Genomic DNA, 15,539 nt, shown 5'->3' with positions numbered 1-15,539 from the left:
AAAGTGGTATTAAACCTGATATCAAAATTGGAGATATTAATCTCAGCTCTTTACTCTATGCAGATGGTGTTATACTTCTAAATAAATCTGCTACAAGTATGCCAGATTCCCTGACTAAATTAAATAACTCTTGTAATAGATTTGGAATGAAGGTAAGCAATAACAAGACAAAGACAGTCAAAATAGGCAGAAGCATTGAAAATATCAACTGCATTTTGAATGGAGAACCTACAGAACAAATAAAACATTTCAGCTACTTGGCATGATTTTTAGTGAAGATGGTAAATTAAATATGGAAATAGACAACAGAATCAACAAGCTGATATGGTAGGAAGTCAACTGAATAAATTTATATGGAATAAGAGAGAAATTAGTCGAAACACTAAATTAGATGTATACAAGACAGTGTTCAAACCAATTTTAACTTATGGATCTGAGAGCTGGGTTAGAAATAAAACACTTGACCAAAGACTAGAGACCACAGATATGAGAGTCCTGAGAAAGCTTACAGGGGGTGAGTAGATGACATCAGTAGCAATGTCATATTAAAAATGAGGATATTAGGAAAGAACTTAATATTGTTAGCATCCAGGAATGTGTTAGCAGAGCTAATCTTAGGTGGTATGGTCACTTAAAAGAATGGGAGAAGAATGATTAGCAAAACAAGATTGGCAGGAAAAGACCCAGAGGAAGACCAAGATATAGGTGGATTGATACAGTAAAAAGTGCCTTAGAAGATAGAAATATAAGATCTGATAATGTTGAAGTCTTGACAGGTAACAGATTGATTAGGAGGAAAACTGTAGATAGGAAGTTAGTAATGGTGTAAGTTTTTCATGCAGTACTCTCATATTCTGTACACCCCTTGAGGGTACATATCAAGAATGTGATGATAATGCAATGATGGGTTATTTAAAAAAATAGTAGGAGCTGTATGATGATATAAAAACAATGCAGTGTGGGTGTAGTAATTCAGTTACTAAAAAACAGTCAATGTCTGTTGAGAAGGAGACTATCCCAGATTTTTGGTAGAAGTATTTGTTCCAATTCAAATTAGGATGATGCAGCAAGGCTTTCAGCACTTTGAATTAGAACAACTGCCTCTCCTTACCGAAAATCTGGGTGACTCACATTCTCGTCAGACATCAATAGCTTTTTTTCTTTGAATCGGTTACCATAGCTCACCCACATTGCATTGTTTTTTTTGTATTATCATGTACTGTTTTTTTAAATAATTGCTGATGATGATCTGTTAATTTTGGGTTGAAATATTTGGCAATAAAAGTTTTTACTATTATTGCCAAATGTTTATCATCATTATGACACAAGTATGTCTTTAAAATCTCTCATAATTTTTTTTTTTTAAAGTATGTACATATCTATCTATACTAATACCCTGCCTTGTGATGTTTCACTGTATGAAGATCCATTGATGCGATGCTTTCCAATTTATAATCAGTTTCCGTTTATATGGCTATACATTCGATCATATGATGGTTTTAGCAACATGATTCTGCCATAAATCAACTGATGTGCAGTATTCGTGAACTCAGTTTATTTACGATGTCATTGCTCACCACATCTCTTTGTGTTTTGGTGTTCTGCTGTGAATTGTAAACTGTTTATAACTATCATTTTATTTTCAACATTTATTGTTGTTAATTATGCAGATAAAATTCAAAGTAAGAGGGCAATGAAAAGAAGATGCATAAATCTATTACATTACATGTTAAGATTAAAATTATTAGATTTAGTGACAATGGTTTATTGAATGCTGAGAACAAAGATAAACTTCTAAGTGAAGTGAAAAGTGCTACTAAGTTAATACTACATTTATCTATAAACATGACATGAGCTGACTGGTTGGCTTGTTCCCCTAAGCCAAGCTACTCAAAATAAGTTTTTTACTTGCAAAAATAATTCAAAATTTTTCATTTGCATGTCTGAGAAATAATTGCTTTCTTTACATCATTTATGCAATTATATGACTGCTTAAAAATGTTATAAAACCATTACATCCATCTACAAGTGTGTGTGTGTGTGGTGGGGAAGCGGTGATTTGCTATACAATGAAATTTGCTATATGACAGTGGTGTGGAACCTAATGCTAAATAGGATTGAGGCCAAAGTTGAGGCAGAGATGCCTGAGGAACAAGCAGGTTTTAGGAAAGGTAAGGGCATCCTTAACTTTAGAAAAATTGTAGAAAAATTTAAAGAATATAGACTCCCTCTGGTAATGTTTAGATTTTTTTCTTAGACTACTCTAAAGCTTTTGACTGTGTTCAGCATGTGAAACTGTGGAAGTAATGAAAAGAATGGGTTTCCTCAACACACTATCAGGTTGATAGCCAACTTGTATAGGGAGTAAGAAGCCATGGTAAGAACAGGTGTTGGATTATCTGATTGACTTCAGGTTGGAAAAGGAGTTAGGCAAAGAAGTTTACTTTCTCCTCGCTTGTTTAGTATACACATGAAGGACATCATGCGTGAAACAATTAGATTAGCTCAAGACGGGAATTAGGGTAGGTGGTAGATTGATCAGTAATCTTGAGCTATGGTGATGATACTGTACTCCTCTGTAATGACAAGGAAGAACTAGGACAAATTCTCGATAGAGTTAACAAGAACAGTAATAACAGAGGACTTCAACTCAATCCTAGCAAGAAAAAGATTATGGTTATAAACAATAAATTACTCAATTACCAGAGTAATTAACTTTAATTAAACGAAAATACAGATATTTTGTACTGAAAATAAAAGTATATCATCAGTGCATGGAAACAAGCAAATCAAAGAAATGGGAATACAAGGTAGATACAGCAGTCAGTCAGTGGTTTACCAATTAAAAACTGTTGCTGCATGCTAGAAATTGATATTTATAAATAATATTATTAAAAATTAATTTTGATGGTTACATAAAATAAGAATCTTCCAAACGTTTGGGACAGAGAGAGAGAGAGAGAGACAATCATTCAGGTTCAGATTTGGCCGATGTAAAAGGGCTTCACAACTTTCTTTGAAAAGGCATTCATATTTAAACATGCTTTTATGGAGAAGACGAGCTTCATCCCACTGTATACTATGTTTAGTGTCAATACTATGTGCCAGACCAGACTTCTGAGATTTCATGTATTCAATATAATATTGATGTTCATTAATTCTTTTTTCCACAGAATGGTCTGTCTACCCAAAGTATGTTAGATTACATTCACAAGGTATCTGGTAAATGCCAGCTAATAATAGAGGTGACAGTTTGTCTTTTGTAGATGATAACAGATGAGAAATTTTGTTGATAGAAAAATGTGGGAATGAGATGATACTTCTAAATTCTACCAATCAGTTCAGAGATGCCAGAAATATAAGCTTATCTGCTGGATTTGATTAGGGTTGTAACCATTAAATTCCATTAGCATTTTGTGAGAAGTTCTTGTTGTAAGCTTGAGGGAGAGGAGCACACATTATGTGCTCTATTAATTAAAAACTTAACACTAATTTTTTGAGAAGTGTGATGAGCAGATGTTTGATGAATGTATCTGCCTGTAAAGGTAGGTTTTCAATAAATACTGGTCAATAAATTACCAGAGGCTGTGCACTTAAGGATGTCCAAGAATTGTAAACTACCAGCCTTTTTTTTTTCCATGGTGAATTGAATGCATGTGTGAAAGCTATTGATCTGTTGTAGAAAAGTGGTAAGTTCATTTTCAGAATGAGGCCAAACAGCAAAGACATCATCAATATAATGAAACCAATAAGAGGGTTGGGACCCAAAAGTTTGGGAGATTCTTATTTTATATAACCATCAAAAATAGTTTTTAATTAATATTAATATTTATTAGTATTAATTTCTAGCACGTGGCAACAGTTTTTAATTGGCAAACCACCAACTGCTGTATCATCATCATCATCATCAAATTCCTGCCATGTACCCTCAAGGGGTGTACAGGATATGACAGTACTACATGAAAAAATTACATCATTACTAACTTCCTATCTACAATTTTCCTCCAAATCAGTCTGTTACTTGTCAAGACTCCAACATTATCAGATTTTATATTTCTATCGTCTAAGGCACTTTGTACCGTATCAATCCACCTATATCTTGGTCTCCCTCTGGGTCGTTTTCCTGCCAACCTGGCAGAGAACACTTGTTTTCTGCTAGGTTGGCAGGTACCCTCTATATAAGTGACCATACCACCTGAGATTAGCTCTGCTAATGCATTCCTGGATGACAATGTTAAGTTCTTTCCTAATATCCTCATTTTTAATATGATATTGCCATTGATGCCATCTGTTCACGCCTATAATCTTTCTCAGGACTCTCATATCTGCGGTCTCTAGTCTTTGGTCAAGTGTTTTAGTTCTGACCCAGCTCTCAGATCCATAAGTTAAAACTGGTTTGAACACTGTCTTGTATACAGCTAATTTAGTGTTCCGACTAATTTCTCTCTTATTCCATATGAATTTATTCATTTCACTTCACCATACCAGCTTTGCTGATTCTGTTGTCTATTTCTATATTTAATTTACCATCTTCAGTAAAAATAGTGCCTAAGTAGCTGAAATGTTTTACTTGTTCCACAGGTTCTCCATTCACAACACAGTTGACATTTTCAATGATTCTGCCTGTTTTCATTGTCTGTCTTTTTATTGCTGACCTTCATACCATATCTATTACAACAGCTATTCAATTTAGTCAGAGAATCTTGCAGACTTGTAGCGGATTTATTTAGAAGTATAATATCATCATCCGCATAAAGCAAAGAGCTGACATTAACATCTCCAATTTTGATATCAGGTTTAATACCACTTTCCTTCATAATGTGATCCATATAGATAATGAATGACAGAGGGGATAATGTACATCCTTGTCTCACACCAGATTTAACATTAAACCATCTTCCTGTACTTCCTTTAATTCTAATTGCTGACTTACAACTCAAATAAAGACTAAGCATTGCTTGATATAATTTCCCATTGACACCATATAACTGCAGCGTATTGAATAGTTTCTCTCTTGGCACCTTGTCATATGCCTTTTCCAAATCGACAAAACTTAAATACAGATCTTTGTTATATTCCCATGCTTTCTCGACTATTTGTCGTAAAGTGAAGATCTGATCCTGACAGTCTCTATTTGGCCTGAATCCATCTTGTTCTTCACCAAGCTTTTCTTCCACAATTCTTCTCAACCGTTTCTCAAGTATACTTGCATAGATCTTGCCAGGAACACTCAGTAGGGAAATACCTCTGTAATTCTCACATTCAGTTTTATTTCCCTTTTTATATATGGGTACTATGAGAGCTCTACTCCAATCATCGGGAATTCGTCCCTCTGTCCAGGCTTTCTGAACTATGCAGTGCAGCCACTGTAAGACTTTTATACCACCATACTTCAGCATTTCTGGTTGAATATCATCTACTCCTGCTGCCTTTTCACATTTCAAGCCTTTGATGGCTTTTTCTACTTCAAGTATGGATATGTATTCCTGACTGCATGCTTGGTCAGTGTTTTTTATCACTGTACTGTCATCACTGCTTGTTTCATTTAGCAGTTTTTCAAAGTAATTACTCCATACTTCAAGGATATCTTTTTCTCTTGTTTTCATGTCACCTTTATCATCTCTAACTCCTTTTACAGCACTCTTTCCTCCATTCCTAAGTTTCTTCAACAACCTCCAGAATATTTTGCCACCTTCTTGATATTTATTTTCTATATTCTTGCCAAAGTCCTCCCATGACTTGTTTAGCTAGTTTTACACACTGTTTAGCTTTCTTACATTTGCCTCTGTATTCTGTAAGAGTAAAAGCTGACTTATCTGCCAGGAACTTTTGATATGCTTTCTTCTTTTCCTTCACTGCCTCTTTAACTTCCTGTGTCCACCAGGGAGTTCTGATTTTTTTATCCTTGCACACAACCTCACCACATGCTTCTCTGGCAGAATCAATCAATGTTTTCTTCAGAGTTTGCCACTGAATCTCCAAGGTTTGATTCCTGTTCTCAAACTCTTTCATTTTCTTTTCAATAATCTTTCTGTATTTTAGTCTACAGTTCACATCTGGGAGCTGCTGAACTTTTATTTGCTTTAAAACTTTCTTACATGTTATTCTTTTCATTATGAAATTCAATTGTATCCTGCTCAAGACTATATAGTGATCACTTCCAATTTCAAATCCTCTGTACACTCTGGTGTCCTGCACCAGGGAGAAAACATCACTATCAACAATAACATAGTCAAACTGTACATGTTTTGGTCATGAAGTATTACAAAATAAAGATTTATTGTTACATTGACCATATATTTACAACGTACTTAAGCTCTTACAAATTGCCTACCGGTTTCGCTAGTAACTGACCAGCTTTCTCAAGGCTTGCATAGTACAAAAAAGAGGTAAATGCAAAAAGGGTTTCAAAATACAAAGAACCGTTAGTACCTGTTAGGTAGCTAGGGTGACCCGTTCGCGTGACATAACTACTCAGCATCATGAACATGCATTACATGCAAACGTGTAATATGATTATTTGTGTACTGTAGTTCTGTTGAATTGAGGGAGTTAATTAGATTTTTCCAGGTATCGTCAGAATGGCCCCTTGATTTCTGTTTAGGTTACTTCCCGTACGTAGTACAACTGCCGCTTCTTTAAATACTCGATGCCTGTAATCCTCGTCTACATAGGTCATGGAGCTGTTATTCCAGTCTATAGTGTGGTTCGAAGTTGAAAAGTGATGTGCCAATCCTGAGGTGATCGTTCTCTTGTGATTTTCGCAAATAATCATATTACCTGTTTGCATGTAATGCGTGTTCATGATGCTGAGTAGTTATGTCACGCGAACGGGTCACCCTAGCTACCTAACAGATACTAACGGTTCTTTATATTTTGAAACCTTTTTTGCATTTACCTCTTTTTTGTACTATGCAAGCCTTGAGAAAGCTGGTCAGTTACTAGCGAAACCGGTAGGCAATTTGTAAGAGCTTAAGTACTTTGTAAATATATGGTCTATGTAACAATAAATCTTTATTTTGTAATAACATAGTCAATGAGACTTTTCTTATTCCTAGCCTCTTCTCTCCATGTGAATTTGTGCACATTTTTATGTTGGAACATGGTGTTAGTAATAACCAGTCCATGCCCTGAGCAGAAATCCAACAGATATTTGCCATTATTATTAGCTTTGCTCTTTTCTCCAAATTTTCCCACAATATTTTTGTGTCTCACTATCATTTCCTACTCTGCTATTTAGATCCCCAACTAGGACCAACTTTTCCTTTTTCATTGTGTCAGTTGCTTTTTCTAAAGCGTTCAAAAAATTCCTCCACTTCTACCTTAGTAGAACCTTCTGTGGGACCATAGGCACAAATAAGTCTCATTGTCCAATTCCCCATTCTCATATTTTCCCACATTACTCTACTTGAGACTGACTGCCATTCAAGAAGATTAGTCTTGTATTTTGTGTTGAATATTATGGCTACTCCTTCTTTTCCTTGATTGTCATTGCCTGAATATAACATTTTGTATTTATTACTCAGAAAGATCTCACCAGTTTTGGTCTTTTTTGTTTCAGTAACCCTATTATGTCGATCTGATACTTATCTAATTCCTCAGCTAGCTCCATTTCTTTGCCATTCAGGCTTCTTACGTTGATAGTACCGATCTTTAACTCTGGTGTTGTTGAGTTGGGGTTTGTTTTCAGATTTGTTCCAGTAGCTGACTTTTCTCTGTTCATCCTGGTTCCCAGGCGAAAACAACTGGGGCCTTGTTTAACCGGGCGACGCCCCAGCTGGCATGAAATTTTGTCATGTTGTACCAAACTGCTGTATCTACCTTCTATTCCCGTTTCTTTGATTTGCTTGTTTCTACGAACTGATGATGTACTGTTATTTTCAGTACAAAATATCTCTACTTTCATTTAATCATATCTTGTAATTTATTGTTTATAGTCATGCCACAGGTACCATTAAAGATTCAAAGATTAGGGTTCTCAAAGGAAATACAAGCAGTGAAGCTCTTGAGAAACAAGTGTTCCTTAACCCAGCTCTGGTGAGGTGGGAAAATATAGCAAAAGTGGTAATGTGGGGTCCCACAGACCCACCCAAATAATGTAGTGTATTATAGAAATCTATATCTTTTTAAGCAATATTAGATTACGCATTGTCCTGTAATTTTACAGAATAAAAACACAGATCCACAAAATTAAATTTTTATTACCCCAAAATAAACAACTATAAGTTGACGTAACCTCTGTTCTTCCTGCTCATAACTCATCTGGTAAAAAAAAAAAAAAGATATTCTCAAAATACCCTCTAAATATTTACGAAAACATATATTTGTTTATAGTTGGTATGTAAAAATATAGAAGACACAGCAGCGATGATAATATTTTAGTAGAATATATGTGAAAACAACTTATGCTTCGGAAGTAAATATAGTCACTTTTGGTAAGGTGGGGTCTGATGGACCCCGGCACGCTTTACACCTCTGCACACTAAACTTGCTTTTGAGCAACAGCCTGTCATCTATGGCATCGAGTAGCGGGTTACTGAAGAAAGTTAAAATATTTTGGACATATTGAAAGGATGGAATGAGGACTTCTCAGAACCGTAATAGAAGGTAATGTTCCTGGAAAAAGAGGAAAGGGTAGACCCCTAAATGAGATCGATGGATGGTGTGTGCAGTGACTGATCTTCAGAGAGTTGAAACCTCCAGAAAAGCATACAACAGGACTGCATGGCGAGGCCTGGTGTGGCACATCACCGAGCATTGGAGTGATCATACAGCATCTCTGAATGCCCAGTGAACATATGATGATGAATGGGAAACTAATGTGTCATATGACCTTGGTATGCCTGTATATTCTTGCCCGGTATGTTTGAATTTTATGCTTTTCCACTACATCACTAATGTAATTGCTTTAACCAGACAAATTGCATAAGGTTTATTTATTCTAACTCATAGTTCATGAATAGAAAATTAAGTGTTAAACTTGTTATGGAATAGATTGTAGTCTACATGATAAGTAATGTGATAATTTGAAAATTATATAGCACTTTTGTCCTTTTTTTATAGGATGAATAAGAGTAACATTACTAATGCTAATACATTCTTTTCTTCACTAATAAATAGCAGTGATGATAACAGTGAAGAAACAGAAAAATGTTATGATAGAAAAGATGACTCTAAAAGAATTGGTAAGGCATTTTATTTTATTTTATTTTTTTAACTTAGTTCTGAATTCACAATATTATTTGTGAATTCATTATTGTAACATTTCAGAAAATAATGGCTAAATTATTTTTAAACATGGATTTTGACCACAAAATTAACCAACAAGTTGAGTATTATTCAGTGCAAAGCCATTTGAATCTTGAAATTGCCATTAAAAGATTCAAATGGCAATTCGAGTGTTACTTCTTGCAGTCATACTGCAAGAAGTAACACTCGAAAATGGACCAAGTTGATATCAGAATGGTATCCTAGAGATGGAAAGAGAGCTTCAGGGAGACCAAAGAAAAGGTGGGAGGATTACATTAAAAAGATAGCAGGAACTCAATGCCACAGAAAGGCTCAAGATAGGAATGAACTGTAAGGGAGACCTTTGTCCAGCAGTGGACAGAAAATGGCTGGTGCTGATGATTATGGTGATTAAATATAACTAGGAGATTGCAGAAGGTGTTTGTCCCAATAAAAATGAACAAGAAAAAAATTATAATTTTTAAAATTATTTTTTTAAACGTGCTTAAATGACATTTACTTTCATCACTTCAGAAACAAATATGTTTGTTAGGAACCATGAGATGGTGGCACTTTTCATCCATCTCTTCACTTGATGTTGTTTATAATTAGTGATAGTTTTGGACAAGCTATCTCTGATTGGCTATCAGTGGAGATTGAACTTCCCCTCAGTCTCCAAAAGGCCTCACCTACTTCTTATAGGTGATAAGAGGCATTAGTAGATTTATTTATTGTTCATGTTTTAAATACCATCAGCTTGCACTATAATCAACTCATTGGGAAAGAAAATGCTTGTTCCTATGAAAGATTGTTCATGTTTTAAATACCATCAGTTCACACTGTAATCAACTCGTTGGGAAAGAAGTGTTTGTTACTATGAAAGATTGTTACAATAAATTTACTAAGTAAAATATTTTCTCTCTGGGATTACTTCCCTGAAATTAGCAAGCTCAAAAATATCAAACTTCAGCAGTATGATTTATTTTTTAACTCCCTGATTTTCATCATATTACTTAAAAGCTTCATATGGTTATTCCAAGCTCATAAATCATAATCTAATTCCTGATGTGTATCCTCAGGAAGTGTACAGGATATTACGATAGCAGTACATAAAGTTTACACCATTACTAACTTCCTATCGACAATTTTCCTCCAAATTAATCTGTCATCTGTCAGGACTCGAATATTAATTTTACCAAACTTCTTGATGTCAGGGCCCTCTTTTGAAAAATTAAAATATTTCACAGCCCCCTTCTAAAAAAATTGTAATATAGACATATATTATTCTAATATTGATTGTATTTATATTCAATACAAAACATACACAGCGAATATTGCAAAAATCAAATGCAAATATTACATTTTTAGCATTTTACACATTTGACAAGGCACATTATCTCATATTGTTATATAGATAGATATACAGTGGTGCCTTGGTTAACGACGGTAATCCATTCCATGATTACTGTCGTTAACCAAAACCGTTGTTATCCAAGGCACGATTCCCCATCAGATTTAATTGAAATTTGATTAATTTGTTCCGGTTCCTCCCTACAACCATAGTACATATTAAAAATGCAGATAAAACTCATTTAAAATGTCATAAAAATATGGTAAATATCATTTATTTATTATACAGTATATGTATTTGCTACAAAAAAATTAACATTAATAAAATGAATTGTTCATGAAAACAATTTTTAATTATCAATCTTCAGTAGGACAATTGGGTTCACTTCGGAGTTTTTTGACAAATGGACCTGTTTGAAATCATCATCATCTACCTCAGAACTTGATCCCGAAGTCTTCTTTTTCAAATCTTGATAAATCTGTTTAGCTTTCTGACAGATTGCATTTTGAGATGTAGTATCACCCGCCATTTCTCTTTCTTTGATCCGAATTAGTAATAGATTTTCCATTTGCTCAAAAAGAAGCCCTCTGACATTCAACCTTGAAGTTCCCTTAGCAACCATAAGTTCTTCTTTCTTAGCCAAAATGGTTGATATTGTAGAATGACTGGTTTCATATGTTCGAGCTAGCTGCATAACTTTCACGCCTTCATGATGTTTTGCTATTATTTCTTTCTTCTGTTCAATAGAGAAAATTTTTCTGTTTTTTTTTTTTCCCATTGCTAGCTTTCTTTTTGGGACTCATTTTGTCACACGGTAAAAAAATTCACTCTATGAAAAAAAAGATACACAAAATACGGTATTATTACAAATTTTACAACACTAAGACAAGGGATACAAAGAACATATTGTCACCTGAAAATAAAAGTAAAAATTCAAAAAAAAAAAACTTTTTGAAATAAAAGTTAACAGTTAAATTCGAAACCTGCAATTTTTGACTTAGTGCATTTTGCTTGTAAGGTGACGATATTAGATACATCACTTACCGTAACATACACTGATTAGCAGCTCATAGATACAACGATTATTATACAGATGAGATTTGAATTTGCCTTTTGATGGCGAACGAACAGTGACACGCACCTGCCGATTTATTGTCTATATGAACCAACACATAAAAAATAAATGCTTAAATACTCATTTTCATCATAAAATGCATTTATAATCACAAATTTTAAAATAAAGCACAGTTCACTACAAGAAAAGAAACAATAAACGGAAAACGTAAACAGTTGGCTATGATGGGTCAAACATATCTGAGCTTCACAGCTATCCCGCGTGGCTGTTCTCTATTCGACAGTGTCTTCCCGCACGTGACTGAGTGCGATCGGAAAATTCCAGTTTTTTGGTCGGATAGAGGTTCACATAATCGGGAGTCGTTAACCAAGAGATTTTTTCTTACAGCCACTCGTCGTTAACCAAGTACGTCATGAGGCCGTTGTTAACCAAGGCACCACTGTATTGTGATTGTATATTTGTAGTACAAGCACATGAAACATAAAACGATTAGTTGTATTATCTTCTGCTGTGTTTTAATGCATTATTTTATTATCTTTTACTATTCTACACGTTTTTTTTATATATATTTTCCTTTCTTACTCTGCGTATATTAGTAATATCTCTTTATCTTTACTCTCTATATCTTTATTCTATTCCTAATTCTTTATTCCTCATTCTTTATAGCTTTACTCTAATGCTTTTTTTCTCTCATATCCTTTCTCATTTACTCTACTGCGTTCTATGTTTATCTACCCTTCGCACTATGAGTCTTATGCCAAAGAAACTAGAAAATTTATTTAATTTTGACTGCGCCACTAATATCATTTAATTAGCATAAAACTCAATAATACGGCTGGCAGATTTCTCTCTCTCTAACACAAATTCTTTCAATAAAACTTTACACAAACAGTCGTGGTCTATTCTTTTACTTAACTATACGCTTCGGCTATCTCACTTAGTTTCCCGCTCACGAGTGCGATTTATTTAGGAACAGTGCAGTTGTAAAAATAAACAATCAGGCAGCACTCCTTGAACAAAAAAATCAAAACACATTTTATTTACATTACTATGAAATATACACAAGATTCTAATTTAGCAAATTAGAACCTTTTTACTTCAACATTAATTAATTTCTTTAACTCAAAAACCTATTAACTCTCTGCTTACAAATTCAACTCCTAGTTTACTTGCAAAGATGTTAGAGTTATTTTTCCAAATTTGATATCAATTTCCAACATGCCAGTTGACTCTCTTGAGGACACTTCTTATCACTATTAAACAAAAATCTTCAACGTCCTTCTATAATAACTATAAGAGGGAATATACAAAAGTGTGTAACTTACGAAGGCTCTGTATCGCACATTCAGTCAAAAGTCTTTCACTAATATGGCAATTCTTTCATCTCAGATCTTGAGCTTCTTTCAGGAAATTTGGCTTCAGTAGTATCTCATCGGAAAAATAGCAGGCTGTAAACAGTGACCTGTGGTACTCATACAGCTCTGGCAAAATGTTGTTCTCCCACGGCAAAAAGAAAAATTTCCAAGCTAAGCTCTTTCGGGTAATTTGCATCGCCTTTTCTCCTCTGCTTTCACTCGCCTAAAATGCCTGGACTGCCGTCTCAAGTAGCTTGAACTCCTGCCTCTAAGAAACTGTAATTGCCGCCAACTGTCAACCGGAATCCCTCTCTGGCCTGGAATCTTTTCTCCTTTCAGCAACTCGAAGCTCTCTCTAGACTGGAACCGGGAAGCCCCTCTCTGGCAACTGCTGGAAGCAGGGAGCTCCATCTGCGGCCTCTGGAAACCCTCTCTCTGGCCTAGAAGTCGTCTCTCTCTAGCGACTTCTCAAACTGGGAAGCTGTCTATGCTTGGCTCTGTCCCTTTTTATTATGCCTTCTCTGAGACTTTGCACAAAGTTTGTAACCCCCAAAGAACTCGGCATGATTCTTTCAAGTTCGGCCTGCTTTCTGTTCTCCTCCGCTTTCTTTTGATTGTAAGTTGCCGGCCATTGGAAAGTTGTTTGAACCTTTCTGACTGACTTTGGAGGTGTTTACGTGCAGAGCTTGTAAGCCTTTCACATATACACAAAATTTCATAAACAACCTTTCTTATACCACCATGTAGATCTATTACATACAGTTCCAGTGGCAAAACATGGCCTTGTTTTTTAACACTGAAATATTCTTATTAAAGGAGAATATACAGTTAACTTCCAAAGGGTTATTTACAAAATATCTAGTACAAAATATACACAGACAAACAAGTTATTTTTACAACTTTCTCATGGGACTTGACCTATGTAAAAATTGATGTAAAGCGCTTTGATATTTTTAAGCTACATCAAGTTTTTACATAGTAATAAAGAAAGAATTAAAAACATAAAAGAGTTTAATAACAATTTAATGCGATGGATGTGTTTCAATACTGCTACACAAAAAGTCAATATCAGGTGAAATATTTGAAGCTGCAATTCTTAGATTTTCTGCTTTGAAATGAAACTTGTATGAATAAGCATATATTTTCTAATATTCATTAAGTGCCGAAATATGCTTTTCGTGAACCCGCACCAATGTGTGATTTTTTCCATTAAAATATAAAAAATAACAAAAAAGAAATAATAATAAATAAAAATTAAATATGTTTCTTTTAAGATAAAAAAACCCTACTTACTCTTAAAAGATTTTAAATTTGTTTTCATTATTTCATGGCTCCCCTCAACAAAACCTGCAGCCCACAGTTTGGGAAGCACTGTTCTAAGGCTTATCGCTGTTACTGTAGATTCTTGTCAACCTCTGGCTCTTTTTCCTGTCATCATGGCAGGAAGCACCTGTTTTACTAACCTTTCCTTTCCCAATCTGTTTAACCAAGCTACCGGCCAAGACGTCTATAGACGTGAAGTTTATCATGGATGCGAAGTGCATATTAAAATTGTAATACCTTTTATATTACATTGAAATATATGATGGATACGAAGAGTATGAGGATGCATATTTGATCCATAATGGCCGGTAAGGTGGTTATGTCACTATACCACCTTAGGTTAGCTCTACTTACAAATTTCTGAATACTTCCTATTATCCTCATTTTTAATATGATTCTGTCATTGATGCATCTGCTCACCCACATCCCCCCCTTATGTTTTCCTCATAACTCTCATATCTGAGGTCACCAGTTTTTTAGACAAGTGTTTTATGTCTATCCCAGTTCTCAAATCCCAAATTTAAAATTGGTTTTCACTAATTTCTCTCTTATTCCATCTAAATTTCCTCAGTTGAGTGCCTATCACACTTCTTCTTCATGTAGCTTCCTCGTTGAGATGGTTCAGCACCATGTCCTTCCAGTTCTCTCTGTTGGTGGCTTTCGTTTTTGTTTCTGTATAGCTATATGATCCTGTCAATGATCTTATATCTTCAAGCCATGTACTTCATTTTTTGCCTCTTGATCCTTTTTCCATAATTTTTCCTTCTAAAACAGTTAGTATCCTCTGTTCTGCTGAACCTCTCAGTACATGTCCTGCCAATCTCATCTTTCTCTGAATCATTTCTTGTAATGAAGATCTCTGTGTTCTCATTCTCTGTAGGACATCTGTATTTGTCACATGTTATATCCATGAGATTTTCAGAGCTCTCCTATAGCACCACATTTCAAAGGCCATTATCTGTTGCTCCTTGAATATCCAGGTCTCACATCCATATGTGAAAACTGGCCACACTAATGTTCTAATCATTTCTCTCTTTGTCTTGATACCCACAAAACTTCTGTGCATATCTTTATTTTTTCAGAAGGCATGTTTAGCTATGGCTGTTCTTATTCTTATTTCTTTATCTTGCTTTCCATCGGCAGTAAATCATCTACCACACTAGCTTTTCTAATTCTGTTGTCTATTTCCATATTTAGTTTTTCATCT

Source organism: Typopeltis vanoorti, chromosome 16 (assembly GCF_054136105.1).
Source record: "Typopeltis vanoorti isolate ZY-2024b chromosome 16, IOZ_Tvanoo_1.0, whole genome shotgun sequence".
NCBI lineage: Eukaryota > Metazoa > Arthropoda > Arachnida > Uropygi > Thelyphonidae > Typopeltis > Typopeltis vanoorti.
Note: the sequence above shows the minus strand (reverse complement) of the source record.